The sequence below is a fragment of the Nannospalax galili genome, unplaced genomic scaffold, assembly GCF_000622305.1.
Source record: "Nannospalax galili isolate Female #2095 unplaced genomic scaffold, S.galili_v1.0 scaffold305, whole genome shotgun sequence".
NCBI classification, from domain to species: Eukaryota; Metazoa; Chordata; class Mammalia; order Rodentia; family Spalacidae; genus Nannospalax; species Nannospalax galili.
This window is the reverse complement of record NW_008356258.1, coordinates 6,440,377-6,452,797: the sequence shown is the minus strand read 5'-3', so window position 1 is coordinate 6,452,797 and position 12,421 is coordinate 6,440,377.

The following is a 12,421-nucleotide window of genomic DNA, read 5'->3' as shown; positions in this document are numbered from 1 at the left end:
TCTGCTTCCCATAGGGGTTGAACAAGTTTGCAGCCCCACCATCAGTGGATGAGTGTTCCCCTTTCCCCACATCCTCTCCAAGATTTGGTATTATTTGGTCTCTTGATCTCAGCCAGTCTGACTGGGGTAGTATTACTGATGTTGAACATCTTTTAAGATGCTTCATAGCCATTTTTACTTCTTTTGAGAACTCTCTGTTCAGCTCCATGTATTAATTGGGTTACTTCCTGTCTTGATTCTCTATTTTTTGAGTTCATTATATATTCTGGATATTAAACCTGTCGGATGTGTCGCTGGTGAAGATTTTCTCCCATTCTGTGGGTTTTCTGTTTGCTTCCCTGGTTGCCTCCTTTGATGTACAGAAGTTTTTAGTTTAATGAGGTCCCATTTGTTAATTCTAACATTGAGGTCTTTGATCCATTTGGAGTTGACTTTTGTGCAAGGTGAATGATAGGTGCTTAGTTTCATTCTTCTACAGGTGGAGATCCAGTTTTTCCAGCACTGTTTGCTGCACGTGTGTCTTTCCTCCAGGGAATATTCTTGGCCCTTTTTTAAAATATCAGGTGGCTGAATCATATTTACTCATATTTGGGTCTTTAATTTTGTTATATTGATCTATGGGTCTATTTTTGTGCCAGTACCATGTTTTTTTATGACTATAGCTCTGTAATACAGCTTAAAATCTGGTATAGTAATCCCCCCAGCATTGCTCTTAGTGCTCAGGGCTTTTTTGTCCATCTGAGGTCTCTTGTGCTTCCATATGAATCTTAGGATTTTTTTTCCAATTCTCTGAAAAATGTCATGGGTATTTTGATTGGCATTGCATTGACTCTATAAATAACTTGTCTCTTCTGAGACTCAAGACAATCTCTTAACTGCAAGTCCCTGTAAAAATCAAATACAGATTACATACTTCCAATATACAATGGAACTGAATATGCATTCTCATTCCAAAAGAGAGGAATGGGGGCTTACTGAGGAAATACTGGATGAAAGGAAGACTGAAATCCAGCAGGTAAAAACCCAATTCAATATCTTATTGTCTGAGTTCTGCAATTTTATTTCCAAAGGACTTTGATAGCTCAGCCCCACCAGCTTTAGTACATGCAACACACATCTCTCTGTTGGGCCGGTCCCACTCCCTGTATGCAGCTCTCTATGGCAGATGTTTCACAGCTCTGGCATCTTGTGCTTCTTGGGATCTCCACTGCCAACAAGGCTTCCCCTTCACAGGTTCACACAATGGCCTGTCAGTGCCTTCTTTATGAAGGAATGCCCCTGCTGCATGCTGTCTGGCCTTGGTGGCTCTCTGAAACTGTCGAGGAAGAACTGATGACCCCTTTACTTTTGCATGTTTCATGCCTCTAAAGCCAGCTCCATGTGAACACTGCCAAGTTGGCTATCAAATAATTTCACTAATGTTCAAATAAAATGATAAAAAATACCAACAAATGTTTTCAATTAAAAGTATCTTATGGCACTGGGGTGATGGCTCCATTGTAAAGAGCACTGCTTACTGCTCTTGCAGAGGACCTGGACTTAGCTCCCAGTACCCATGTCCAGTGGTTTGAAACCGTCTGTAATTTCAGTTCCAGGGAATATGATGCCTTCTTCTGGCCGCCACTGACAGCAGGCATGTATGTTGTTTCCATGCATACATGCAGGCACACACAAGAACATAAATTAAAAATAAATAAATATTTTTCAAAAGCACCTTTCATGTCCACACTAAAGAGAAATATGCAATCCCATAATAAAAGAATAGATACTACTATAGCTGTTCCTTTAAGCAAGAAGCTTTGAAATAGATGATAAATCCTTAGAGACACTTAAATATTTTGGCCTTCTGCAGTTCTTTAGAAGAAGGAAATCAGTTTAAAATAAAAGATAACAAGAATCTTCTAACTTAAGCAGATTTTCTGGCAAGCACAGCTAAGAAGCATCCAAAAATACACATGTCATTCTTAATCTTTCAAAGAATGCCAGAGAGAGCAACGGAAAGAACATTAGTTGAATGCATGAGATTCATATACAGGAATGCAAATCGGACAAATTTGAATGCCTCTCAGTAGAACGAGATAGTTTATGTTCCTCTTATAGATAAATTCAAGCAAATTGCAGAGGCTGAAAAAGAAATCAAGATTCATGCCTATAAAATCTGATATCAAAACCACAGTATTTTAAGATAAATCAGCTAATATTTAAATAGTTTGCAAAAAGTCCTTCTTGTGTTCATAAGCATGAACTGTCAATTATAGTAAATTGTTTTACAAGGCAATGATACAAAATATGCAGTAATGAATGAAATACTATTCTTTAAAAAACCTTTGCCAGTTCTAAATTTTCAGTATATTTTCTCTAATGGCATCATAATAAAATGGCTTTCTTTCCTTCAAAATTTTCAGTGAGAGTAGTTCAGTGTTAGAGGTTCAGTCCGTACCTCCACAAAGCATTACTTAATGCCCACAAAAACCTTGAGATGGGGACTAACATATGATGATCTGGAGTACTTCCTATAACAGTAAGTTGCTAAGAATTCCAATATGTAAATTATATCAGGAATATCCTAAATTCCCCCCTGGTTTCACTAGTTGAATAAAGCACTTTTATATCTACCATACTGTCTTTTTTTTTAAAGAGGATGAATTTATTACACGCATACTATCATAATCACTTTTTATAAAAATGTTGATACAGTGATCACTTAAAACCTTGGCTTACAAGTTTAGAAGTTATCCAGACACAGTAAAGTTTGGGTTTGTGGAACAGAGTTTTCATAATATAGTAGGCAGAGTTCTTGCATAGCACTCCTTGAAAACCAGTAATACTCCCATCTTCTTTGATTTCTTAGTCAACTCTTTTAGGGAACTTCATAGATGGAATCAAGACTGAAATGCTGGCTCTGAAGGGACTAGTTGTTGTGGCAGCTGTCACAGTGTAGCACAGTGCAGTGCTGTCATTGAAACAGAATGAGGCTGATCTGTTTTCAGAACTGTTCTTTTCTGAATTCTCTCGGAACTATTCCTCAAACAAAGGACTTTTCAGTTTATTTGAACAGTACATCCAACATGATATGGGAAAGCAGTGAGGATCTTTATCTTAAAGAATCTTTAGCCAGGAATTTTACCAGGGAAGAATTTGCCTTTTCTGACCCAGAACAGCATATAAAACCAAGCAGATGTTGGCAACCTAAGCCCACATTATTCTTTTTTCAACATACACTGTGGATAATTCATTGCTTTCAATATGCTTGGAAGGCCACTGCTTCCAGTGACAATATTATCACAACATATAGACACATACACCAACAAGAGACAGTATTAAAACACACACACACACACATACACACACACACACACACACACACACACACACACACACAATTCTGTCAGGAGCAAGGAATAGTCATGACGGAGAAGTAAGGAACTTAGTTTAAGACTAAAAGCTATGTGTTTAGTTTAGCTTGTGACAAATTATTTCAAAACGTGTGAGATAAAATTCTCACTTGTAACAGAAGGCATTCCCAGTTATTTTCACAGTTGTACCATACTGCCTTAAATGAAATTAAAAGACTATTGGGCTGATAGAGACCACTAAACTAGAGAGCACGTTTTCTCAATTCACATATTCACAACTGATTAAGCAGACCTGGTGACCTAACCCACACTCTCCTTGAATTTGTTGCCTAAATTCATCCCAATAGGAGAGTGTAACTAATTAGATCGGTTATATCATTATTGTCTCCATGGAAATGGAAAGGGGAGCTTTGGAGATACCTGTTATTAGTCAAAAGGACAGGAGTCAAAACATCACAGAAACTAGCAGAATCATAACAGAAAAGGGCATTTGAAGACAGATAAACAAGTTCCAGTTAAGTGACTATTCTTGAGTTAATTTCCTCCAAAACAGATCCTGAGATGGCAGGTAATTCATTAAAGACTTACTTTAGGGATCAGGAGACAGCTCAGCCAGTAAAGTGTTTGCCGTGTAAGCATAAAGTTCAAATACCCAGTAAACGTGGGAATGGTAGTGTTTGTCTGTAATCCCAGTGCTCCTATGATAAGTTGGGAGGTGGAGACAGGAGACTCTACAGATACTCTCTGGTAAGCTAGCCTGATGTTCAGGGAAGAAAAACAACAGTCTATGAATGAAATTTCTCCAAAAAGAAAGTGTATCTTCAAACCGAACCTTCTGGAAGGTTGATCAAGGGATTAGAACTTCAATGGTTGGGAAGAGCTTGGAATGTTGCAGGTCCAGAGCCTAATTACAATTTATCTTGGGTTATCTTTAGCCTCCTAAATGTCCATCCTAAAATCTTCTTTCACAGACCTATGGAGGAGATGCCACCTGGCTTACTGAAAGATTCCCCAACCTGTGTAGTCCTATACATCTTATTCCCTAGCCTGACCTCCCCCAACTCTACTAGCATGACCTTTGCCTTCTGCCAGGGATGCTCCACTCCTATTTCACTCCCATTACTTGACATAACACTTACCTCTCTGTTCTTAACAATAATACTTTGTCCATCAAATCATTTGCCCCTGAAATGCCCAGCATACGACACTTCCTCTATGAATCTCCATGGAACACCCCCAACCTTGTCCAGTTCATCAATCCTTCAGCCTCTAGCCATGCCCTTTGTAAGCGATTTCTTTAGGTGTGAACAGGGACTACAACTACTCATTGGCATAAACTTCAGGGGATGTCTGGATCCAGGACAGGAAGTTTTCTTTACCTATAGAGGTAATACTTACAGATATGCCTTCTGGCCAATTGGATGACACCTGTACCCTAGACTTCCTACTTCCTCTCCTCTCCACAGCTTCTAGGAGAGGATTGCTATTTTTCATCACTAGGTCAAGTGGGGTCTGGGGAAGAATAAGAAAACTTAAATGACAAGCATCCTCCTTGGGAGGGGACTTCACAGGGGGTTTTCTCTCACCTGTCCTCTTGGCCCCTTCCCTCTCTTACCCCACTGACTGTAATTACTCCACTACTCACTACTCACTCTTTTGCCATTTTTTCAAGTCTGTTATAGAAATTCTTGATTAATCCAATCACAGCAAGTTCTCAAACTGCCATTCATAACCACAATAGAAACCATTCTTAAGAGCTATGCATGACCCTCTTCGCACCCTTGGTCAGTAGGAAACAGTTCAGATACTAGGAAGATGACTCAGTACCAATCACAGGGCACTCCCTGTACTGGAGTCCTATATGACTGACCCTGCTCAAAATGGGGCAACCCACCCTACACCTGCCTGATATGATACAATTTCATCCCCAAATCGCTTATACCTACCCCCAAAAGACAAAAATATAATGATCATCTAAGAGATTGTGCTTTCTCTCTGGATCCCAGGTTGTGAGGAGGAACCCACCTTCTCTGGACTCTGAGCTGTGGGAGAGGTGCCCTCTCAGGTTTCTTCTCCAGTAAATCTGCTTGACTCTGTAGATCAGGCTTCCGTTTTCTCTTGCATACTTTCTATTTCCTTCCACCTTTCCCTAATAATTGACTATAGACTCTGCCTTCCATTTCCTTAGGAATCTTAGAAAGGTAAGCATTACAACTGCCCCTGAATATTTAAACTATCATATGAAAAGGTGGAGATTTCAGGGTTTTTTAAAATTTATTTTTATTTATTTAATAACCACATGATTAGAAGAAGCATTTCATTACAGCTTTAACATATTCAATAACAATTTCCAGAGCAAAGATACAGAGTTTTGTTGAGGCCCATTAAGGGAAAGCTACCACCTCCTAGTTAAAGGAATGGAATCTATCTCTGGCCCAGGGTGGAGATATAACGTTCTAATTTGATCCAAAAATTAGAACATTACATACTATTGTATACACCCTTAAATGCCAATCCAGTTGAGGCTTTAATTGCAGCAGTCAGGGGTCAGAGGCAGGTGGATCTCTGTGGGTTTGAGGCTAGACTGGTCCACGTAGTCTGCTCCAGGCCAGCTATGGCTACATAGTGAGACCTTATCTCGAAAAAAGAAAAAGAAAAAAAAAAAAAGAATTGACGATAAGATGATGGGGTTTCAATATTCTGGTTCTCTCCTGGTACAAATATAAAGTGGTATGAACTGGCACCATCATTTTGTAACTGACCTGGCATATATGAGAATATTCTAAATGTTAAAGTAGTGAAAATGCCCCATATGAGAGAACTGGTCAAAAAAATAAGAATCTGTGACCTGGGTGGGACCTTAACTTTCCAGTTTTGCTGGTGATAGGACAACCCCTAGAAAGACGGATTCGCCTTAATTAATTCTAAAGAGATAGATGGAGTACTTAGTGTGTTAATGAGATGGTGAACTTTTCCTGTCCAGAATTCCTGTTCAATAGTGCAATGCTTCTGGACCAGGCCACAGGCCCGTAGCTCTCGTAAGTATGACTGCTTTTCCAAATCTTTCAGAGAAGTGTCATCATCCTTTTTTTTAACCATGTCTCCCCTAACACTTTCAGTTGCCCCAGCATTTTGGTTTACTTTACTTTTTACCTAAAGCTCCCTTTCCCTCTCTGCTATATGGCTGCTTGCCCACCACCTGGCTAACACCCATGCTGGCTCTAAATAAATGTGACTTTATGGCTTTTTTCTCTTCTTCTCTCCTTAAGACTGCTGCTGAGATTTATAGATTTCCTACTCTCAGGATTTTTTAAATTTTAATACAATTGTCACAAAGCCTCTGAATTCACTCTTAAATTTGTTTTTGAATGAAATTAGGAACCTGAAGGGGAGAGATTCCCCCATATCAAAGACCCTGTGTCTTTCAATATTTCAGACTATTGAAACAAGAGACCCCCAAAGAAATGAGAATTTTTCAGGAATCTCATGACAGAAGAAAGAAAAGATGCTGGCTAGGGGAGGACCTTGTCTCCTAGAAAGAGATTTTTCACACAGTTCTAACAACCTGTCAGACCACCTTACAGGATGAGCCTGAAGCCCAGACAACAATGAGTCAACAGGGAACAAGACCATACCTCAACCTGGACTGCTTAGTGCATATTCTTGGCCCCTAAACTTAAATCTCACTTCAGAACCCCTGAAGGCCAGCCTTGGGTGAGTCACTGGATCTCTGCCCCTCTTTCCAATGTGGCCAATCTCCTTTCTCTACCTTCCACTATTAATTTGACTCTTTTAACTGGCTTATTGAGGATAAGTAGACAAGCCTGGTTTATTGAGGCACAGATGGTGATCTCAAGTTTGGTGACAATTCTGGTGAACAGCTAAATCATGTTTAGTTATTATCCATAAGTCCATAGAAGCTAAGGTTGATATACCCAGAGAGCATGGATTTATGTATAGGTCAGCTCAAATTGTGTAAGAAATGGGATGGCTTATCCTACTAGGCAACATAGACTTAATGGGAAGCTAATATTCACACTAGACAGCAGTCTTTACAGTCACTCACTTAAAACAATAATTTCAGTAATTTTTATTTTCATCAACACTAAAGAGTTTGCTAAGTAGGTCAATAGATACTGGGAATGAAGTTTCACTGGTAAAATTTACATCTTTTACATCTTTGTTTAAACAGCACAAAGAGGTTGGTGAGTAAAAGAGACTGTCATTGAGGATGTTTCTCAAGACTTGACCCCTTCTACACACAGAGTTCTAGTAGGTGCTTGGTATAGTTTCTGTTAGGTCATTAGACATATGATAATAATAGATGATGAGGCACAGATTGCTGTTGGAATATTGTCTGATTTTTCTGAAATACAAATTTCACACGCTTTTTTCTTAAATGCCAAAAAGACAGTACTTCATAGAATTTACACAAAAGATAATGTGACCGCTAGATTCTTTCTCACTACTGTATACTAGGGGCAATATTTTTCTATTATAGCTTCAGGGAAAAATTGTAAGAAAGTAGTTGACCCTAATTTCACTCTTACCACCTCTGGATTCTGAGTTCTTTCAAAATAAACTAGTGATCCTATGTACCAAGTTGAAAAGACAGTTTAGGGATGTGTAAATATTTGTCATATAATCCCCTATTAAATGTTTATAAACTATTCTCTCACAAAGAGTAATTGATCTCCACAATTTTTAAATTAATTTCAATGAGATAGAATTTCTAAATTGGCACTGTGAATAAAATTGTTAAATTATCTAAGCAATAAATCCAAAAGAAACTAAGTGGCTTACAATTATGGAGTTGAAAGAATTAGAATAACATTTCAACATCTGAGCAAAAAACATTATATTAATTAAATTATTTGACTTTCTTAAATTCAGGGACAATTTATTTTAGATAAGATTTGGGGAATGTTTTGTCTAAAACTCTAATAGATACACTGTTGGAAGTGTGCAATTCAATGATATTTGTTGAAATAAAGAGGAAAAAAAAGAAGTTATATTGGTCAACTGAATTTTCAAGTGCACCAAATGTATAACTATAGGTCATTAGGTTAGGTCATTAGACATATGATAGTAATAGATGATACACTTAGAAATAAGTGTCATAATGACACTGGATTTCGTTAGATTTTATTAACGTAAATGTAACAAATACACGATATCACTTCTGCCGACATTCCAATGGTCACACTCATAGGGCAAAAGCCAGGGAAGGGCCTTTCCTTTTACAAAAGAGGAATAGGGAATGAAGATAGCAAAGGGCATAGTTGCAGGGCGGTGTCAGCAGTGGGGCTTTTTTCTAAATAGATAATAGGGCAGAAATGGATGTGAAGCTTTGTTTTCACGTCCCATTTTCACTCTTTTACACTGTCCCTAACTTTAGGTTAGAAAACACAATAAAAAGGGACAATTAATTAAGTACAGCATTTTTTTTTAAGTAGATGATTTCATATAAACAAGTTCCATGGCTGAAATATCCCTGAAGAAGTCTGGTGGAAATGCAATTTTTTAAGTGAAGAAACAGAGTATATGGAGAGATTTGGTTGCATCCGTGTCATCCTATCTTCAGCAGTACAAGAGTCTCTTGTTTATTTTTTCTCAGTTCCATCATATTTCCTTCATTATAAACAAGTTCATTGGAGAAGGGGATGGAATGTGTCGGAAAGAGGGGAGAAGGAAAGAGAAAGAAAAGGCAAAGTGACGGAGAAGAGAAAGGCAGATGAGAAAGAAGGAGAGACCCACAGAATGGTCAGGAAGGAAGAAAGACTCCCTCAGTATGCTTACAATCGCAGTTTCTAAAATTATTGAAAGCAGTGTGGCTGTTGACAATTTTATTAAAACCTTTGCAGCACCTAGATGAGAAAGAAGGAAACAACAGGGATAAGCCATCCCCAAGGGGCAAAAGTGAGGTATGCTTACTCACATGAGTGACTGTTTTAAACCCTGCCCTATACACAGGTACTTGCTATCTAAAACTGATCACCTTCCAGATAAACATTGTCAGACCTGCCAAATTGTTGAATGGAAGTGAAAATTGCACTCTATTGTCAAATAAAACTTTGTGTAATATAAGATTCAAGGAAGTCCTGAAAACAATGCAGAGTTACCCAAGCAGGGGATTCACATTTCCATGGTACATACTTCAATTCCTGTGCACTTCATCAACCTTAGCAATTTATCATTATTTTTTATGTATGACTATATTGCCTGCATATGTGTAAGTGCACCCGTGCCATGCAATGTCCATGAGGGTCAGAAGAAGGCATCAGATCCCCTGCAACTGGAGTTACAGACAGTTGTTAGCAACATGTGGGTGCTGGGAATCAAACTTAGGTCCTCTGCAAGAGAAGTCAATGTTCTTAAGTTCTGAGCCATCATCTCTCCAGCCCAGAAACTTCTTATAACTATAAAAGGAAAGAAAGAAAAAGGAGGGAGAGAAGAAAAAAGGGAGGGAGCAGTGGAGGGAGGGAGGAAAGAGGGGCAAGATGATGTTACCAGGCAGAAGTGGACAACTGCAATAGCTCACCCCATAAACAGAAACACAAGAGACAGGGGGCAGGGGATCTTCTAGGAAGAAGAGTGGCAAGCAGTTAATCTGCTTATTCACTTCTTGCTGAATAAGTGATTGTGATTTCTCTACCCTGATTCATGAGCTAATTTTGTGTGATGACCTCATAAAAATAAAAAGATTAAACTATTGATGACAAAGAGATTTTAAAAACATTTTATTATTTTTATTTTTATGTGTATTCATGCATTGCCTGTATGTGCATGTGCACCTGTGTCACGCAGTGGCCACAGAAGGCAGACGAAGCTGTCGGATCCCCTTGAACTGGAGTTATGGGTAGTTGTTAGCTGCCATGTGGGTGCTGAGATTCAAACCCGGGTCTTCTGCAAGAACAGCCATTGTTCTTAACTACTGTGCCATCTCTCTAGCCCCAACAAAGAGATTTAAAAATTTTATTTTTATTTTTATTTTTATTTTATGTGTTTGAGTGTGTTGCCTGCATGTGTGTAAGTGCACTCATGTCATGCAATGCCAGTGGAAGTCAGAAGAGGTTGTCAGAATCCCTGAGACTGGAGTTACAGACAGTTGTTAGCCAACATGTCAGTGCTGGGAATCAAACCCAGATCCTCCTCAGTGCTTTTAACTGCTGAGTCATCTCTCCAGCCCCAACAATGAGATTTTTTTAATGTAGCATTTGGAATAGACACGGATTTTGAGTCTATTGTTATAAATGATGCTTCATTTGAATGTCAGGACTGCTGACAGTCAGGTAGAGAACACCTCATGTTCTGTGAAGGTTAGAAAGACTTTCTTCAGGCACCTTATTATTTTCCCAAAGGGCTCCTAACTAATTGGTTACACAATGGAAATGAAGATTGTAAGTGATTTCAATAAACTTTCTCTCACGAAGACTGATTTTGCTACTTTTTCGTTTTCTGAAAAAGGGTCTCTCTACATAGAACTGTCTGGCCTAGACTGATATAGACAGGGCTGGCCTTGAACTTCCTGCCATCAACCTGCCTCTGGTACCACCATGTCAAGCTTGATTTGGCTACTATTGCTATTGTATGTCTAATGACCTAACCTCAGACACCTATACAAAGACATGCTAGAACTCTATGTGCAGAAGAGGTCAATCAGTCACCTTTAGACAGTGTATATTATTGGATGGTAGCCATCATAGACATTGCTGAGATTCATGTTCCCTAGGATATACATATGTACTCTGTGTGGATGTTTTTCTTCTCTTTAAGCATCACTACCTAAAAGGTTTACTGAATGTCATTTTGTATATACTGAATGTCATGTTGATGCTATTCCTCATAGTACTGTATTTGATGGAGGAGTTTCTTTTACAAAAGAGAAATGGCCCACCTGGTTGATTCCATGAGAGTCACTGATTATATCATGTACTCCTGTACGTATAAGCAACTATTATGATTGAACGACTAACTGAAAAGTCACTTACTGTATTCATCAAGGATGGATGGTTTCCCCCACAAGATACAGAGCACATGCTGCTAACAATAATTCTGGTTGGTTCTGCAGAAGTATGCTGGATCTACAAAGGATCAAAAAAGTAAAGGCTTCTCTGTCATTCTTAATAAATCACCTAAAACACGTTTCTTTCCCTTGAAATGTTAAATTCCACTCCTGTGAAGGTCTGGTCTATCAAAGAATAATGCATTTACATGGAGGCAAAACTAGGTGCTATCAGGCTAGAACTTGAGACAGAGACCTGCCAATTTTCAGCTCTGTTTACCACTTACAAGCCCTAGAATGGGTGATCTTTATTATAAAGAGGAAATTGGGTTCTTCCTACCTATCAGGAATAGGAGGAGTTTATCTGAAACACTTAGGATTCATTATACATGAGAGAGGAGGGAACATAAACTAGTAAATGTATAAGGTGCATCCCATACACTACTGTATATACTGCATACACATTCTTATAATGGTTACTGACTTTATGTTAGGCATTGCAATAAATGTATTACATTTACATTTAATTTTCCCAGTAATTACCAAAGGTAGGTCTTCTCATCTTTTTGCTGTTTTTCAGAGAAAGATGTGAAAACTCAGGGAGGTTGTGTAACTAGGGAATAGTCACACTATTACTAAGTGAAAGAGCTTGGATTTGCATATAGGGTTCTATTAAAAATCCAAATTTGACAAAAGAGGATTACTATCCTCAGGCCTCTTGGGGTAAGTCTATAGCGCAGCTCTCGGCGCTGGGACTCCCTAAGCCTCATTCACCCTTCCACTCCACACCCCACCCCCCTGCCTCCCCGCCCGCTGTTCTATACTCTAGTTTGGACCCTGTGCCATTCCTAGTCTTGGGGCCCCAGACACCTGGGGAACCAATACTGTTTCCTGATCCTTCTCACCCAGAGCAACTCAGGCCCTTTCTTGGGCTCCAGGAGCACCGCTTCTGGTCCTGACCCCACCCTCACCTCTCTCAGCTTCCCTGGGCCTGCAGGAGCACCACTTCTGGTCCTGGCCCTGCCCTCACCTCGCTCTGCTTCCCTGGGCCTGCACCACC